Here is a 6,000-nt window from a genome sequence, read left to right on the forward strand (position 1 = left end):
TGATGGCCCCTCTTAGCAAGGTCACACATCCAGGAACAAAGTCCGTAGGTCACACTTACTAGATGGGGGCTGTCTCCTGGAATGCAGTGACTGAAAAGGCTTTAAGGTCCTGGGGGATAACAAATTGGACAGGAACTCCCAGGGTGATACTGTAGCTACAAGGGGTAATGCCATCCTTGGGTGTATAAGCAGAGGAATATCTAACCGAGGCAGGGAAGACGTTTTACTTCTGTATACAGCATTGGTGAGACTGTTACTGTAGGACTTGGTCTGTGTCCATTGCTAGTGGCCACACTTCAAAGATGATGTTAAAAATTTTAAAGGGTTCAGAAGACAGAAAAATGATTAGTGGTCTGGAAAACCTGACTTCTAGTGAGAGACGAAAGCTGCTCACGGTGCTTTATTTGGTAAAGAGAAGGTTAAGAGGTGGTTTGATCCCAGTCTATAAGAATCTCGCTGGGGAGGAAATTTCTGACACGAGCTGGCTCTTTAGGGTAGCAGAAAAAGGCATAAGGAGATTCAGGGGCTGGAACCTGAAGCACTGCACATTCAGACTAGACAGTGAGGGTAGTTAACCATTTGCAGAACTTGCCAGGGGTTGGGGTGGATTTTCCATCACTTGCCATTTTTAAGTCATCACTGGATATTTTGTAAATGAGATGCGGTGGCTCAAGCGGGAGTTACGGGCTTGATAGAGAAAATACTGGGTGAGATTTTCTGGAGTGTGCTATGCAGGAGGTCAAACTAGACCATCACAATGGTCCCTTCTGGCCTGAAACTCTTATAAAGGCGTGAAATTTTTGGTTTCTTTGTAAAATTTTCATGATTTTTTTATTTTTAATTTTTTGTCATCCCCTTTCCTCTTCCCCCCCTCGGTCTTCCTTGTGTTACCTTTTTGCCACCAGGTCACTAGAATGAATCTAGCCCAGGGCTTTCTTGGCAATTTTATCTTTTTTTTTTCTTTTCCTTTTACCTCTCTGTAACTTTTCAAAACTTTTCCAACATTGGACGTGTCACTGTGGCAGACTTCCAGCATCTCATTCTTTTACCACTTTGTCACTTTTTAAAACGTTCTCAACTTTCAAAAAATTAGAGTGTAAAAAGAAAAAAGTGGGGGAAAACCCTCCTCATCATTCCTTCCCTTTTATTCAGTGGGGAACAGGAAAGAAACAAAACCCAGAAATTTAAAAATATTTTGGTTTATGTGAAACAAATGAAAAATTTCAATTCCAAACAAAATGGAATGAAAATATTTATTTCATCTTGAAATTTTCCCTTAAATAATTTAATAGAAAATGGCCTTTTCTCACCAAAAATTTCATTTTCGACAAAATCTCATTTTTCATCAGGAAAACTTTTCCATCCAAAAATTGCCCTCAGCTCTACCCGAGAGACTTGAGTGGGGTTAAAACTCACCATAGAAAGGATCTCGTCCCCCAAAGAACTCTCTGAGGATGTCACGGATGATGGCAAAGTTGAAAGTAAATCCAGGGGCTCCATCTTCAGCCTTCGATCCCCCAGGCTCTTCTAGGGAAAGGCAGAGACAGGAAATGGCAAACACGGCGCCCAGGCCCTGCTTGCCAGTCCTCGCAAGGGTCCTCAAAAGGAACGAGAACAGGAAGCAAACAGGACACCCTGCTTTGGGCTGCCAAGGCTGGGATCCTGTCTCTCCCCACTGCAGAGCTCTGGGGCCAGGAGGAAAGGCCCTGAGTGCAATGCTGATCTGGAACGTGGCTGTGGAAACGTGGCCCCTCCTCCCTCGGCCGATGGGCTCCCTGTGGATATTCGCAGGCGGACAGAAGCAAACATTCTGTGCCTTGGGCTCCTGCTAGCCCTGCAGAGCCAGCCCAGCCCGGGCAGAATGAGCCGGGGTCAATTCTGGTTCATGCGTCACCAGCAGAATTGGGAGCAAAGTTCCAACCGCAGGGACAAATTCTGGCCTCAGTGAAGCCAGAGGGTTGGGCAGATGTAGCTGAGGGCAAGGTCAGGGTGGGTCACTCACCTGCCCCCGTGAGCCCGTCCTTGCCGTAGCGGTCATAGAGATCGCGCTTGCTCTCTGGAAGGGAGAAGGAGCAAGAGGTCACCCAGCCCATCTTCAGCTGAGTTCAGGTCTCGTCGGAGACACAGCGGCCCTTTCACCAGGCTGACCCCCCCACCCCAGTACTGAGCCAGAGGGAGCCTGCCTGCAAATGGGGAGGGACAGACATGGGACTGTCACAGGCTGGCCTGGGCCAGCGCCTACGCCGATGCTCCCTGCCCACCTCTGGGAGGCACTTTGCTACCGCTGCGCTAGACGCCATGGAAATATCTAACATAAATGGACACTGGGTGAATGGTGCCAGGGCTGCGCCATGTGCAGAGGTGCTACCATGCAGGATTCCAGTATGAGACAGGTCTCTGGCTTCTGTGCCGGAGGCAACGGCATCAGACAGGCAGGGATTGGGCCTGGCAGAAGGATGCCCCATAGCACAACTTCAGGGTAACGTTCATCTCTGGGGCCTGCGCTGTGTAGGGAAGGGAGAGCCTGGAATGATGGGGCCAGAGAGGGTAGCACCCCACCCGCTCCAAGAAGTGTCCCCAGGGAGCTGTGTGGAGCACTGGGGTGCCCCAGAGGAGGCAGAGAGACAAGGTGGGTGAGATAATATCTTATTGGGCCAACTTCTGTTGGTGAAAGAGACAGGGACTGGAAGAAGAGCTCTGTGGAGCTCGAAAGCTTCTCTCTCACTGACAGAAGTTAGTCCAGTAACAGATATCACCTCCCCCACCTTGTCTCTCTAATACCCTGGGACCAGCATGGCTCAGCAACATAAGAATGGCCATACTGGATCAGACCAAAGGTCCATCCAGCCCAGCATCCTGTCTGCCAACAGCGGCCAATGCCAGATGCCCCAGAGGGAGTGAACCTAACAGGTAATGATCTAGTGATCTCTCTCCTGCCATCCATCTCCACCCTCTAACAAACAGAGGCTAGGGACACCATTCCTTACCCATCCCGGCTAATAGCCATTAATGGGCTTAACCTCCATGAATTTATCCAGTTTTCTTTTAAACCCTGTTATAGTCCTAGCCTTCACAACCTCCTCAGGGAAGGAGTTCCACAGGTTGTCTGTGCACTGCGTGAAGAAGAACTTCCTTTTATTTGTTTTAAACCTGCTGCCCATTAATTTCTTTTGGTGGCCCCTAGTTCTTATATTATGGGAACAAGTAAATAACTTTTCCTTATTCACTTTCTCCACACCACTCATGATTTTATAGACCTCGATCACATCCCCCCTTAGTCTCCTCTTTTCCAAGCTGAAAAGTCCTAGCCTCTTTAATCTCTCCTCATATGAGACCCGTTCCAAACCCCTAATCATTTTAGTTGTCCTTCTCTGAACCTTTTCTAATGCCAGCATATCTTTTCTGAGATGAGGGGACCACATCTGTACGCACTATTCAAGATGTGGGCATACCATGGATTTATATAAGGGCAATAAGATATTCTCCGTCTTATTCTCTATCCCTTTTTTAATGATTCCTAACATCCCGTTTGCTTTTTTGACTGCCGCTGCACACTGCGTGGACGTCTTCAGAGAACTATCCACGATGATGCCAAGATCTTTCTCCTGATTATTTGTAACTAAATTAGCCCCCATCATATTGTATGTCTAGTTGAGGTTATTTTTTCTAATGTGCATTACTTGACATTTATCCACATTAAATTTCATTTGACATTTTGTTGCCCAATCACTTAGTTTTGTGAGATCTTTTTGAAGTTCTTCACAGTCTGCTTTGGTCTTAACTATCTTGAGCGGTTTAGTATCATCTGCAAACTTTTCACCTTGCTGTTTATCCCTTTCTCCAGATCATTTATGACTAAGTTGAATAGGGTTGGTCCTAGGACTGACCCTTGGGGAACACCACTAGTTACCCCTCTCCATTCTGAAAATGTACCCTTTATTCCTACCCTTTGTTCCCTGTAACCAGTTCTCAACCCATGAAAGGGTCTTCCCTCTTATCCCATGACAACATAATTTACATAAGAGCCTGCAACCAGAGGAGGGAGACAGACACCGAGCGTGTGCGGCAGAAGACGCTGCCTCAGCATCCACAAGGAGCGCAACACAAGTGCAGTGAGGAGAGTGGGAACATCAAGGACCCGAAATGAGCCGAGCGAGGGTGGATGGCTGGAGAAGGGGACGGGCGGGCCCCTTACTGTCTGACAGCACTTCATACGCCTCTGTTATTTCTTTGAACTTCCGCTCAGCGTACTGCTCGGTCTCTGGGTTTTTATCCGGGTGCCATCTCATTGCTGCCTTCCTGAACCTGCCCAGAGCCCAGAGAGACAGTCAGTCACACCTGGCCATGCCCAGTTTGTTAGATGCTGTACATCCTCCTATGCTAGGCAGCCCCTCAGAGCCCTGCCATAGGTACCGACTCCTGCTGCGGGAAGCCCAGCAAGTAGAAGAATTCCCTTTAGCTGCCCTTGCCTCCCAGCGCCTATGGGATTCTTACCACCTCCTCCCCTCCTACCCTGGATTTTGCAAGGCCAGCTCTGGCACCCCAGCTGACCTCTGCCCTTCTCCACCCCGGTGACCCACACCCATCTCAGTAAGGAATGAGACAGAACAGACTCCTTTAAACACATCTCAGTGCCCCTGTCCCAGTGATGTTCAAATGGTCACTAGCTGGAATCACACCCCATTTACCAGTGGAGCTGTCCTACCCCAGGTGTTTGTCACAGCTGAGAGCCCATGAGGTGCTTTCAGAGCAGAGAGACCAGGAGAGACCTCCAGTTCCCCAGGGCTGGCCAGCAGCCCCAGGCAGAGAACACTGGCAATCGCAGAGGGAGGCAGCAGGAACCATGCCATCGGGGTGCATGGGGAAAGGGAAGCTCCAAGGAAGGGGGACTTACGCCTTTTTGATGTCCTCATCAGAGGCGTCCTGAGGAAGTTCCAACAGTTTGTAGTACTCCCCCATGGTGACCGTCCGTCCCGTACAGGGGCCAGCCAGGCAGCTGGGGAGGAGAAGCGGCCAGGAATTGGGGCGTGTCTCTGGAGATGCAGCCGAAGTCTGCAGGCCTGTGGTTAGTAGTGGTCATGGCCATTCCTGTGACTGGCCAGCTCCATGCAGAATGGTAGCAGATGCATGCTGTAGATACCTGGCCCTAAGGAGCATGGGACACAGAACAGTTAAGGAGACATATCAGCCAGCCTGCAAGCCCCAGAGAGAACAGACTCCGGTAGCCTAGATCCTCTCCAGTTAGAAGCTGTTGTACCCCCCTTGATTTCAGTAGGGCTCTGCTGATTTACCCACTCCATCGTTAGCCCTTCTGTAGCACAGAGCCCTTAGCCCGATCTCCATTCCTCTCCCTGCATCCTGATAGCATTGTTACTATCTGTCTGTCTTGAATCCCTGTTTGTCCAGGTCTGTCTGTCTGCCCAACTCTCACACACACTTATTTGTCCACTGAATGGTTCAGAAATCCCTATTTTGTTTTATCCACACTCAGTCCAGCCAGCAGTGTCTGTGTCACACTCTGATACACAGGCCCACCCACCCTGGCCATCTGTCTTGATGACCCAGCATCAGGCATCTCCCTTTATAGATGTTAAGGCCAGGCTGATCTCCAGGATGACCCAGGACAGAGAATTTCACAGCCCAGTACCTTGTGGCAGAGCTAGAACGTTTGCTGTTAGAAAACAATGTCTTGATTTCAAGGCTCCACATGATGGAGCATGCGCCCCACCCCTTGGCGACCTGCTCAGGCTGCTTGAGACTTGCCATTTCCATTCCCTGGGAAATGGGAATGAAAACAAACCACACTTCCATGAAGCAAAATTTTCAACAACAAGAATTGTTTCAGGTCACATAAAGCGCTCGGTTTGGATAAACCTGAAACATTTTCCTCCAGTTTTTTTACTTTTTTAAATTAAATAAATGTTGGGATTAAAAGTCACTTTGAAACAAAAAAACCAGAATGTTCTGTTCTTACCAGAACACTTTTTTCAATATTTTTCT

Source organism: Dermochelys coriacea, chromosome 11 (assembly GCF_009764565.3).
Source record: "Dermochelys coriacea isolate rDerCor1 chromosome 11, rDerCor1.pri.v4, whole genome shotgun sequence".
Taxonomy (NCBI): Eukaryota; Metazoa; Chordata; order Testudines; family Dermochelyidae; genus Dermochelys; species Dermochelys coriacea.